Source organism: Pongo pygmaeus, chromosome 5, assembly GCF_028885625.2.
Source record: "Pongo pygmaeus isolate AG05252 chromosome 5, NHGRI_mPonPyg2-v2.0_pri, whole genome shotgun sequence".
In the NCBI taxonomy this organism is placed as follows: domain Eukaryota; kingdom Metazoa; phylum Chordata; class Mammalia; order Primates; family Hominidae; genus Pongo; species Pongo pygmaeus.
The window spans coordinates 123,845,955-123,858,998 of NC_072378.2; positions in this window are offsets into that span (position 1 = coordinate 123,845,955).

Sequence of the window (13,044 nt, forward strand, 5' to 3'; positions counted from 1 at the left end):
GCTGAGTATGCTAAGGAAAAGGATGAAGAGGGGTTGGTTGATCTCACTGTCTCAGGGGTGACAGAGGTGGAAGAAAGTCCGCATATACATGGACCCACACAGTTCAAACCCATGTTGTTCAAGGATCAACTGTACTAAGCCAACAAAACAGATGTTCCCTCTTCATTGCATATATGAGAAAACACACACATACAATCATGTGTACATTTTTCAGTCATATATATGTGAAATGTCCTGTCCTTCCAACACAACTATCCCACATACAAGTAGGACACATTTCACCTCCTCACCAAAAGGCTGAAACACAAAGTCATATCAGTTAATTCATCTCTGGATAATGGACAAAGCTCTTGACCTGGTCTAGATGTTTTTATTTTTATGACCCTGAACCTAGAGTTAAATGATACATTTAATCAATCTGTAGTCATTTAATATACAATGGCAGAGAGAATAATCTCTTTAAAAATGAAGAAAAAAAGTAACATGTAGTTGTCCCTGGTTCAGAATGTCATACATACTTTGAAAAGAAGCAAGAACTAATTGTTTTCGCTTTCCTCAAAAACTACACATGAAAGATGCCACAGTACCATCTTAAAACCTTAGTGTATTAGTTTGTTCTCACACTGCTAATAAAAACATACCTGAGACTGAGTAGTTTATAAAGAAAAAGAGGTTTAATAGACTCACTGTTTTACATGGCTGGGGAGACCTCACAATCATAGTGGAAGGCAAAGGAGGAGCAAAGGCACATCTTACATGGTGGCAGGCAAGGCAGCATGTGCAGGAGAACTGCCCTTTATGAAACCATCAGAGCTCATGAGACTTATTCACTATTACAAGAACAGCACAGAAAACTGCCCACATGATTTAATTACCTCCCACTGGCTCCCTCCCATGATGTGCAGATTATAGGAGTTAGAATTCAAGATGAGATTTGGGTGGGGACATGGCCAAACCATACCACATAGTCTGTTCTCCACAAAAGTCTCATCCTTTTTGTGTTCTCTTTACCATTACACTTCCATCAAGGACTGACCATTCCTTGAGGATACCTTTTCTCATGCAGTCTGTCAAGCAAGCAATATTTTATCTTGTACCTTAATGCCTAGAGATATTTTGTGGGGTCTGCCTTACTTCTCATTATCTTTTTAGAAAGGTTTCTCCCTCTTCTCCAAAATTCATGTATTTACTATACATACTCCATCTTGTCACTGCCATCTATGTCCCAGCAAACCCTCTCATTCATTGGAAATGTTAGCACCCATCAATGTCTCCTCCATTTCTGTTTTCATCAGACAGTCAAGTAAATGCTGTACAGAGCCATATCGGAGCTTGAGGCAAAATAAAAATGTGCTCCTCTATGTACTTCTAAAAACATCTTCCCATATTGTTTTAGTCTATCCAGGCTGCTATAACAAAATGCTATAGAGTAGGTAGCTTATAAACAACAAATTTATTTCTCCTAGTTCTGGAGCAAGTGTGAGAAGTCCAAGATCCCTCTTTCCTTGTTGATAGGTAATCTTGTCTCACTGTGTCTTCACATGGTGGAAGGGGCAAGACAGATTTCTGGAGCAGCTTTTATAAGGCACTAGTCCTATTCTGAAGGATTCTGCCGTGTTATGACCCAATCACCTCCCAAAAGTCCTCAATATCACCTTGGAGGGGTCAGGATTTCAACACGTGAACTTGGGCAAGACACAAACATTCAGACCATAGCATGTATTTTGAACCAAGTAGAAAAGTTAATAAAAGTTCACAATCAAAACACGTGACTACACAGAGCCCTCCCATTGCCTAATCTGTTTGCACATTGTGGCTCGTTCCCATAAATTACCCAGTAGGGACACAGGTCCACAAGGGCCTAGGTATTGTCAGCTCTTTGGAAATGGCTGTGTATACTGATACATACAAACAGTGTTTGAGTACATACTATATGCCCGGAACTGTGCTTTTTACCAATTATCCATTTAATTACCAAGAACTTTTTACCAATTATCTCATTTAATCCTAGATGTTTTCATCATGTCTCTCTAAACTTCTTTAGAACAACAGCTTTGTCTATTTTGTTCACACAGCCACATTATATCTCTATAACTAGCATAGTTCCATGCCCTTAGTGTGAGTTATAATAGTAACAATGCAAATATTTAAATAGAACTGAAAATGAACTTGGAGAAAAACCTTCAGATGACATCTCTTTTCCAATATTTGCCTGAACCCTTTAAGACTGGATAGTTTTGGATGGTTTTGTGTTTGTAAAAAGGCTTTCCTAATTAAGTTAGAGTTTTTCTGTTAAACAAACAAGGCCTCAAGAAATTGGATTCAGTTTCAGTGGCTTTAAACTGTGTAGATATTTTTGCTTATCTGGCATGAAAAGTAATTCCACTTCTAGTAATGCCAGATGACGTAATTTGCAGCAATTCTCCCACCGAAGACAAGAAAATCTTGGATGACCAAGAAAACATATATTTTAACACCTGTATTTTAGAACTAATGTAACAATGATTAATTGGCAGTAATCCAGTGACAAAGGAAGCCCAAGTTATGAGCTTCTCTTCCTGTGGGGTTCTTTCTTATTTCAGAAGGAACAGATGAAAGTTGAGACAATGAGTGGCGCTTTTGACAGTGTTCATGCATGAGAACGAGGATTTGGAGTACAGGTCCTCACAAAAGAGAATGGAACTTCTGAACCTCTCTCACTGAAAGGCTGTACCCTGGGAGTAAAGTTGAATCAAAAACAGACAGGCTCCAGAGATATAGAAACAATCTAAGCACCCCTTAACAGATTAATGAATGGATAAAGAAATTTGTGGTGTGTTATGTGTGTATGTGTGTGTGATTTGTTATACATTACATAAATACAAAATGAAATATTATTCATCCCTAAAAAGGAGAGCCTGCCATTTGCTACAACATGGATGAACTTAGAAGACATTATGTTAAGTAAAATAAGCCAGATGAATGAAGAAAGAAAATAATGCGTAGTCTCACTTTCAAGTGTAATCTTAAAAAAAATAATACATGCTGAATACAGAGAAATAGTAAAACAGCAGTAATGCAGAGGGTAGGAAGGGATGCGTAGTTGTAGGTCCAAGGTTATAAAACTGCAGTTTTATAGGATACATAAGTCTAGAGTTCTAATGTACAATATGAGAACTACAATTAATATTGTATAATATACTGATAATTTTCTAAGAGATGTTAGGTACTCTTAGCACAAGAAAAAAAAGAAAGCTAATTATATGAGATGATGGGTATGTTAATTTACTTGACTTAATAATCACTTCACTATGTACACCAAGATAAGTGCACGAAAATACCAGGTTGTACACCTTAAAAATATATATATATACAATAAAAAGTTACCAAACCAAAAAAAAAAGAAAAGAAAATAGGGTCCTACAAGGATGGCAGCTCAAACTCATGTAATATTTAATCCAGAAATTGTATTAGGATAATTTCGAAAAGCTGTTTCCCTAAGATACCTGGCCAAAGCAATAATAATAATAAAATATAAATCCTCTCTGGAGGAAGATAATATTCTATGCCAGAGTTTATTTTTACCAAATGCTTGCAAATACTGTTCAAAGACAGTTTAAAAATACTCAGGCAATAGAGACACAAGATAACATGAACACACAGAAGCAGAAATAAGTGGAAGAAGTCTCTAAAAGCCTCTGATATTGGAGATATCAAATATTCATTTTAAAATAATTATACTTACTATGTTCAAGGAGATAAAAGACAAGAGGGAGAATTTTGAGGGAGAATTTTTAAAACTACAGAATTAAAGGGAATCCTAGAACTGAAAAAGTCAATAACTCAAATAAAGGATTCATTGGATAGTTTTAATAGCAGATTAGGCTCTTCCATAGATAAGTAGCTATATATATCTCCAGACTAAAGCTGAGAGAATCAGCTGGAAAATACAGATGATGGGATGCAAGACAAAGCTGATCAAGAGAATGTGTATTAGATATAAAATTGGAGACAGGTGATATTTTAAAATATAATGACTAATAACTTTCTAACACTGAAGAAGGTCATCAAGTAAGTCATAGATTCATGAAGTATGAGAAACTGCACAGAATGAATACAAAGAAACTTCTCACAGGCATATCAGTAAAACCACAGAACGCCAAGTACAAAAAAAAATGTAAATACTGCAAGAGAAAACAAGAAAGGTTATCTTAGAAGGAGCATCAGCTAGATTTAAAACTGACTTTTAAGCAGGAAAACGTAAGCCAGACAAGAATAAAATTACTTCTTTAGAATGCTGAAAGAAAACTGATAACTTAGAATTCTATTCCCAACTATGAATATCTTTCAAAAATGCAGGTAAAATTAAGACCTTTTCAGGAATATAAAATGTGAAGACTTAATCATGAGCCTGCCTATAATGAAAAAAAATTCTAAAAGCCACTGTTCAATTGCATAAAAAGAGAACACTTTGAAAAAAAGTTAAGAAGCAACAAAAAAGGTAAACATTTGAGAATATCTCAGTGATACTGGTCATATAAAATAGTAACAGTGATGCCTTGTGGCCTTCAAAATATAGAACATAATTAAATTACATAAAACAATGACATAGTTAAAGTGTTCCAAGTTCCTTGAGTTGTTCAGGATCAGGGTGAAAATAACAATTAGTATGAGACTTTGGTAAGTGAAGAATGAAGTTTTCTCTGGAGAACAGTACAAGAATCTTAAGACTGCATATCATCCAAGCTAATAGGAGATGAAAAGAAATACTTAAAAACTCAATCTAAAAGAAGGCTAGATGGGAGAGAAAACCCAAAACAGGAAGGACAAATAGAAATGGCAGAGTAAGATGGCAAAGCTAAAAGATACTGGTAATTACATTAAATTAAATTACGTTAAATGTAAAAATAACTAAATACTCTGTTTCAAAGATAAAAACGGAATTAAAAATACAAAACTCAACTATATACTCTTTATAAAGCCCTCATCTGAAATATGATACAGAAGTACGAAAAGTTAACAGATGAAAAAGTTATACTTTGTACTATTAACCAAATAAGGCAGGTGTGACTATGTTAATATCAAAGACAGCTCTGAGGCAGAAAGCATGGCTAAAAATAAAAGAGGGCCCTTCATAATGGAAAAAAGTTAAAATGAACCTGGAAGCTACAATATTAAATTTGTATGCACCTAATAACATAGTTTGAAGAATATAAAGCCAAAATCTAAACAACTTCATGGGAAAAATAGGTAAACCCCACACATCTCTCACTAGCTGAGCAAATAAAAGGACAAAAGAGAATCAGAAAGATACAGCAATATAAAATATTTGAACACCATAAACACCATAATTGGATATGTACCCTACAGTCTACTCAAAGCTACAGAAGAAACATTCTTTTTAAAATGAAACATAATATTAAAAATTGATTATATGCTAAACTATATATAAAACAAATCTCAAAATATTTCAGAGAACTAAAACAATACAGAATATATTGTCTGGTCACTAAACAATTAAGCTAGCAACAGCAAAAGATAACTAGAAACCAATACAGTTGATATATATGACCCCACCAAGTCTCATGTTGAATTGTTATCCCCAGTATTGGAAGTGGGGCCTGGCGGGATGATGAGATCATAGGGGTGGACTTCCCTTGAATGGTTTAGCACCATCCCCTTGGTGCTGTGTTCATGATCTTGAGTGAGTTCTCATGAGATCTGGTCATTTAAAATTGTGTGGCAAACCCCACCCCCAACTTTTTCTCTCTTGCTCCTGCTTTCATCATGTGATGTGCCTGCTTCCACTTCACCTTCCACCATGAGTAAAAGCCTTCCAAGGTCTCCCCAGAAACCAAGCAGATGCTAGTACCATGTTTGTATAGCCTATAGGATCATGAGCCAATTAAACCTCTTTTCTTTATAAATTACCCAGTCTCAGGTACTTCTTATAGCAATGCAAGAACAAGCTAGTGCACAAAACTTTAGAAAAATATAAATTATAAAAGCTAACAAAAGAAGATCTAGAAACTATAGATACCTGGAAAAAATAAATTTAAATCCATAATTTTAAATTTTCTCAAAGAAAAAACTCCAGACCTGGATACCTTCACTTGTAAATCCTACTAAATATTTAAGAAAAAATGAATGCAAGTTTTAACACGAAATCTTCTAGAGACTAGATAACAAATCATTACTCTAAAATACGTTTTAACAGTTCATAATAACCTTAATAAAAAACTAGAAATAAAAATCACAAGAAAAAAATTGCAAGGCAGCCAATCTCTTTATACATATAGATGCAGAAATCCTAAGCAAAAAAAAAAAAAAAAAAAAAATAGAAAACTACTCCAGAATATATAATAAGATGCTGCATCCATGTCTAATTTGGGTTTACCCCAGGCATATGTTTGGCTTAACATTAGAAAATCATTAATATAATTTATCATATTAACCAAATAAGGGAGAAAACTCATATGACCATCTCAACAAATGTACAGAAATTTTTTTGATATAAGAAAATATTATTTGATGTATGTACACATGTTTAAAAACATTAAGGACCTTTCTTAATCTGACAAATGGCCCTTACACCAATGTTATAGCAAAGAACTCGTCTGATCATTAAATGTCAAAAGCTTTCCTTGTGAACCTGGGAACATAGCACAGACTTTTCTAACCAACGTGTCATGAAGATGATGGTCTTATTGCAATAAGGAAATAATAATATGTTGAAAGATTTGAAAGGAAGAAATCCAAATGTCACAAATCACAGTTGACATGATTATGTACATAAAAAATACAAAATAATTTCCTGATACACTATTACATTTAAAAAATTAGTTTAACAGGTAAAAGCCGATAAAACATTTTCAGAAAACCAGCACTAATACTAATTCCACTCTCAAGCACATACCTAATATAAATGCAAGCACATATACCACAAGTGCCCCAAGAGACTTATTCAAGAGTGGTCCTAGTAGTATTGCTAATAATAGCCAAACACTGAAAACAAATTCAAAATTAATCAACAGTAGAATGAATAAATTGTGGTGTATGGATACACTTGATTACTATTCAGTAAGGAAATTAAATGAACTACAGCTATAACAACTTACCTAAATCTCACAATCTAATTTTAAATAAAATAAAGAGACGTAAAAGAATACATACTGTATGTGCATCTCTCTATTTGTATCATTTTTTAAAATAGACCAGGTAAGATAATATTTGAGAACACATACTTAGATAGACAGCAATCAAATAAGTCGTGGGAACAATTACCAGAAATGTTAGGATACGAGTCAACCTTTCAGAAGGAGAAATGGATCCTTATTGGGAGGGCTGGCAATGTTTCTTTCTTGATCTAGGTGGTGGTTACACATGCATTTACTTGCTTTGTATTAAAACTTCAAGATGTATACCTTTATTAAAATCTATTTTCTACATGCCCTATTTTACAATTGAAGCAATCAGAACAAAAAAAACCACTTTTTTTTTTTTTCAAATTTGACCAGGAACATCAAGAAACCTAGTAATAATAATAATTTAGGAAACAGGGCAAGGATTAGTATGAAAGGAGCAAGACACTTACCTCTGGTGTAAAATTTAAGGGAGAGACAAAAAACTCAGTAATCAGACAAAATAATATTTTAATGGAATATTTTAAAATATTACAATAAACAAAATTCAAAAGGATCAGTAACAAAGCACAAATATGAAGACAGGATTAATATAGACCAGGAATGTTTTGAGTGATTTACATGTATTAATTGATTTAATCTTTGTAAGAATCCTATGAGGTAGGGTTCATTATTCCCCATTTTACTAATAAGGAACCTGTGGCACAAAGGAAAGCAGTTAGTGTCTCAAGGTCACCCAGCTGGTCCATGGCAAAGCCTCAATGCAGACCCAAGCCATTGAATCCAGAGACCATGCTCTTACGCACGACACTCCACCTACCCATTTGCAAGAGTACCCAGTGCAGTCAGGTTGTAACAGCCAGTAGTCTCCTTTAATATTTCTCTCATTCTGTCCAAATCATATACTAATATTTGCAATAGATTATTGTGTTGGGAAGGGAGATAAAATTGAAGGAAATCTTTATGAAGCCTCTCTTGTCTTGAGTAAGTCTGATTCCCATGGTGTGAGATATGCCAAGCAGCCAAGAGCATCTCTTAGAGTTCTCCAAGTCCTGCTGCTCTAGGACCCCTGTAAGAGTTGTTCAGAAAAGGTAATAGTTGATAAATATAGGTGAACAAAAAGTACAAATGTATGGCTATTAATTTGAAAACTATACCACAGTGTATTGGTGTATTTTAAAAGCAGCATAGAAAACTATGAAAAATTTAATGGCTTTTTTAATAAGGATGAGGGCCTGGGAAGAGAGTATGCAGCCTCAGTTTAACCTACCTTCAGATATACCAAGTTATTAATCAAACAACATCATCAATCTCTTGTCTTCTGTTAAAATAAGTTCAGTTTGGGCCAGAAAAAAAAAAAGTCAGAGAATCAGTTTGATAAAAATGCACAAAGCAGCTTAAATTTCAAAGGTGGCTCAAAAATGAATGGCTCTTAGTTTCCCCAAGGTGAAACAGTATGCTTGGAGAACACAGAAAGAAACAGGGAGAAAAATTAGGGAACTAAATAATTCCAATAAATATTATGAGAGGCGCTTTTCAGGCAGAGCTTTGTATGTAGAAACGAAATAGAATTTGTGAGAAGGTAAATTTCAATAAACATTTATAGATACACGAAATGAGTTCAGCTGAATTTCGGTCCTTCTTCAACTATGAAAATGTCCATTTTTTTCAAACAAGTCGAACTTTTTCAGAAATAAGGCTTGCTATAGGCTGCTGATATATCTCACTAGAAGGTGAAAAATCCCATTAAACAACCACTTTTTAAAATCTTTCCTAAATAGCTACCTTGATGGTTTCACAGAACTATAACTCTTAGTATACTTCCTGAATCTTAAAAACTGTCTTTAAGTTTTTCCCCTTCTTAATTTCTGTTTTTTTGTCAAACTGTGGCATAAAATATCACTTTTTAAAAATGACAATTCTGTTTCAGGAAAGCTCTGTAGACAATAATGATTGTAACAGAACTGAGAAAGTGAAACCGAAAAGCTGAAATACAACTCTAGTGCCCTGAGGAAGATGGTGAATGAGATAAGGCAAGACCCAGAGTATCCATCACAGTAGGAAAACTTAGAACTAAATGTTTTAAAGTGCCATTGTGAGAAAGTTACAGTTTTCCATTCTAAGCTTAAATTAGCAACCTGTGAAGCAAATTTCTCTGAGGCTCATTTTGAAAATTTTAGAATGAAAATTAGTAGTAGACAAAATGTCAGGCCCAAAACTTTAGAATAATCTTTGTGATACTCAGTCGAGTCTCAAAGCCTTTCAATTCATCTCCTTCTCATTATTTTTTATAACAAAAGGAGTTATTTTTGACTGTTAGTGTTTCCATGCAACCATCTTTGACTGTTAATGTCAGAGATGGATCTGTCAGAGCTGTCAATATTCTCTGTGTTTGGGATTTCAGCCTTTCATCTGAACATAAATGTAGAGCTCTTGTATTTTGCAGTTTTGTTTTTTAGTGAGCATGAATGCAAAAGAAACTGAACTTAGAATGGCAGCTACAACTCTTCTGACAAAAAAAAAAAAAAAGATAATGCAAAAAGGACCAATTTTTAAAAAAGGGAAAATGTTTGGGGCATTAGAGGTTTTGTGACTCTTGCAATATGTTTCTCTTTTCTGAATTGTTGCTCATTACTGTCAATCACCATTCTATCCTAGAACTCTAGATCCTGTCATTTGAATTTCCAATGTAAATGAAAAAATATACGCCTTTTCAATCCAAGTGAACTTCTTCGAGTTTACTTTAATAAAGTGTTTGTTGTTGTTTGTATGTTTTCTGCATAGGGATCTAAGTAAACATAAGCAATACAGAGTTTTTGTCTAGTCAGTCAGGGTTAGAGGAATGAAAGCTCAAATGTTCCAAGAAGACCTGATTATTTGTCCCAAATGTTGGAATATTGCAGTGAGCTGTGCACCACTCTTTCAGGGAAATGAATGATGGACACTGGGGAATATAAATAGACCCTATGAAGAGTTAATAATTGTGTAGAGAGAACATTAAAATTCTCCATTCTACCTCCATAAATTTTCCTTCCTTCAACAAACAGTAATTGAGTCCTACTCAGGTACTGTGCACCTGGGGATGTAATGGTGAACAAGTTACAACTGTAGCTCTAAAAAGATTATGGACAGGTAAGGAGAACCAGACTAACATTGGGGAAACAAAGTGAGGTTTCCAATGCCACTACCCTTGTTTGCCCCTAGAAGGCAGGAAGTCTATTAACATAATGATGCAGCAGAGTCTATTTTTGAAAGGCAACCAGAAATTGCAAGCTTTGTGTTTTAGCTATTTCATTTTTAAGGTTCTGAAAGACCCTGTGCATCAGCCATGCATTGACTATATGGGAGATGTTTGTTTGTGAGAACATGTGAGTCCCCTCATCTCACCGAAACAAATGAACCGGTGATCAAACTAGATCACTGTCCTGTTCGAACTCTCCATGATTTCCCACTGCAACCAGAATAATATCCAATCTCCTGCTATGCCTATAAGGCCTTGCACGACATGGCCCTGAATACCTCTCTGATCTCCTTTTTATCTCTGCAAATAATGCTGCTATGACAAGACCCTCGTTTCTGCTTGTGCCACACTGGATCTCAAGTCAAGACATTAATATGTTCCTTTGGCTTGAAATTATCTACCTGCAGATGATTGCATGGCTGTCTTCTCACCATTCAGGTCAATTCACAATTGCCAAAACTGTGACCTCTTCTTGCCCCTTTCTCCCCTTCAGCCCCTCAACTTAGTTAATCTGCCAGAGTTTCTTGTTTGACTGTTTTTAGCATTTACCTGCAGTCTCAAATTATGTATGTGTTTGTGTGTTTACTGAAAGTCTTATAATCCTGTAGGCCTTCCAAAGTTTTCATCTCCCTATTCCTAGAATCTAAAGTATTGCCTGGCATCATAATACGTCCTCAAAAAAATATTTGCTGACTGATACACTGACTTGTTTCAAAGATTTTCAGAAATATTCATGGGAGAATGGGCAATAGAGTTTCGTGGGTACAAGATGTGGGCAAAAACAGAAAATGTGCATTACTGTCAATATGAAGTTAATTTGTATGTATAGACTACAGAAACTATTCATATAAGATACATGCATTTCAATATAAGTGCTATAAAGGAAATAAGTCAGAATTTGAGAGGGAAGAAATACCCAGGAAGTAGTGATATTTGAGCAGAGATCTCAAGGATAATAGGATATAGCTAGTTTGTAGAAGAATGGGAGATGAATGGATAAAGGTGTTCAAAAAATCAAAACCCAAAGAGGTTTAAACTCTACCAAAAAAAAAAAAAAAAAAAAAAAAAAACTAGGCCAGGTGCAGTGGCTCACACCTGTAATCCCAGCACTTTGGAAGGCCGAGGTGGGCGGATCACCTGAGGTCAGGAGTTCAAGACCAGCCTGGCCAACGTCTCTACTAAAAATACAAAAATTAGCTGAGCGTGGTGGCAGGCGCCTGTTATCCCAGCCATTCAGGAGGCTGAGGCTGGAGAATCACTTGAACCTGAGAGGCAGAGGTTGAAGTAAGCCAAGATCGCACCATTGCACTCCAGCCTGGGTAACAAGAGTGAGACTTCATCTCAAAAAAAGAAAAAAAAAAAAGGAGAGACTTTGAAAAGTGTGAAATGAAAGTAACACTAGCATATTTGTATTATAGATAAATAAATAAGTTGAGACTAAAACCAGGGAACTGAATTAGAGAGCTGCTAAAGAAATCCAGGAGAGAGAGGTGTTGGTGTTCTTAAACTTGAGTAGATCCACAGGGGAAGAATGGAATTGGATAAATAAAAAGACTTAGACATGATATAGACTCAACAAGACTTGGCTAATTAGTTGGGGGCATAAATAAAGGGTGTACTTTTTTAATCTAATTTTCCTTATTAGGCATTTAGATGCATGGTGACTCCAGTCAATGACATAGTTGATTTTGGAGATTTCAGGTTTCAGTGGGCGAGATGATGTTCTTATTGAGCTTAAGTTATCAGAGGAGCAGCTAGGTGGAAATATCCAGGAGGCTGTTGGAAATACATACCTAGGAGGATACATTTGTGCAACATCAGGATATAGATGACAATTAAGTCACGGGAGTGAAGGAGGTCAGGCAGTAATAGAACACAAAGGGAGAAGAAAATAAAACCTCAGCTGAAACCCTGTGAAACACCAATTTGTAACACATAAAAAGAAACCAACTATCACATTTACTTAGAGCAGCCAGAAAGATAGGAGAAAAACTAAGTGTGAAAGCAACCAGAACCAACAAAAGAGAACATTTCAGTAAGAATAACAACTTAACAATGTCAAGTACTAGGGGAAAAAAATCAAATTAGATTAGGTTTTCAACATGCCCATGAGATTTAGTGAAGTTTCCGATTACAATCATAAGAAGGTTTTATTGCAGTGGTGGTGAAGGTGGGTTCCAGATTGCAGAAATCTAAACAGGAAATGGAAGGCAAGATATGGTCATAATGATTGGAGATACATTTTAAAGAAATGTAGCCACTGGTGGGAGAATAATGAAAGACTGGAGCAGAGAGGTGAGGAAATATTGAGGTTATGACTGAAAGTAATGGAGAATGCATAATTGAAGATGGGAAAGAGCCAATAAGGAGGGTGGTCATGAAACTACAAGAAGAAGAAGAGATAATTAGTGAGCAAGATTGCTGCGGAAGTAGGAGGAATGATTGTATAAGACTGAGATGGATAAATTATAAGAAGGGACACTTCGTCCCATGAGAGGATTATAATAGGAAGAATATATGTAGAACAAGTAAATTATATATGTGTGGAATAGGAGAGACAAATAACAAGGAAAATGCAGGGAGAATGACAGATGGTATTGATGATATGAATTTTTCAAGGCACAGTAAGTCTGTGATTTCCTTCAGCAGTGCTCAACTGCTCAATTATAGAAATGAAAAGGT